Raw genomic sequence first — 384 nt, forward strand, 5'->3', positions numbered from 1 at the left:
GCGCCCTGCATGCCATGGGGCAAAGAGGAAAATTCCTCCATCCTCACAGAGGATCAGTAGAAACGACTCAGGTGTAGATTTACTACAAGTGCAGCGGGGCTGCCGTAGCTTTGCGCTTGAAGAAGCGTCGTTAGGTTACCGACCTTTCATTCTTTACGAGAACTAATTACTAGTGCAGCGGATCGCAATCCGCTGCCTCTAAAAGTACTTAAAAGCCTTAACCAAGGCATACGCACACTTCTGTTCAAAATCGAAACTGAGTTTTATATATCTTTTTATCCTGACTGTAAAAGTTTAGATCTTCCTAAATATACTAAATATATATGGTAAAATCTAAATATGCATAACTACTGGCTACCTAGCCACATACCGTATTCTTGTTTG

The sequence above is a fragment of the Plasmopara halstedii genome (assembly GCF_900000015.1).
Source record: "Plasmopara halstedii genome assembly, contig: Scaffold_658, whole genome shotgun sequence".
Classification (NCBI taxonomy): Eukaryota; Oomycota; class Peronosporomycetes; order Peronosporales; family Peronosporaceae; genus Plasmopara; species Plasmopara halstedii.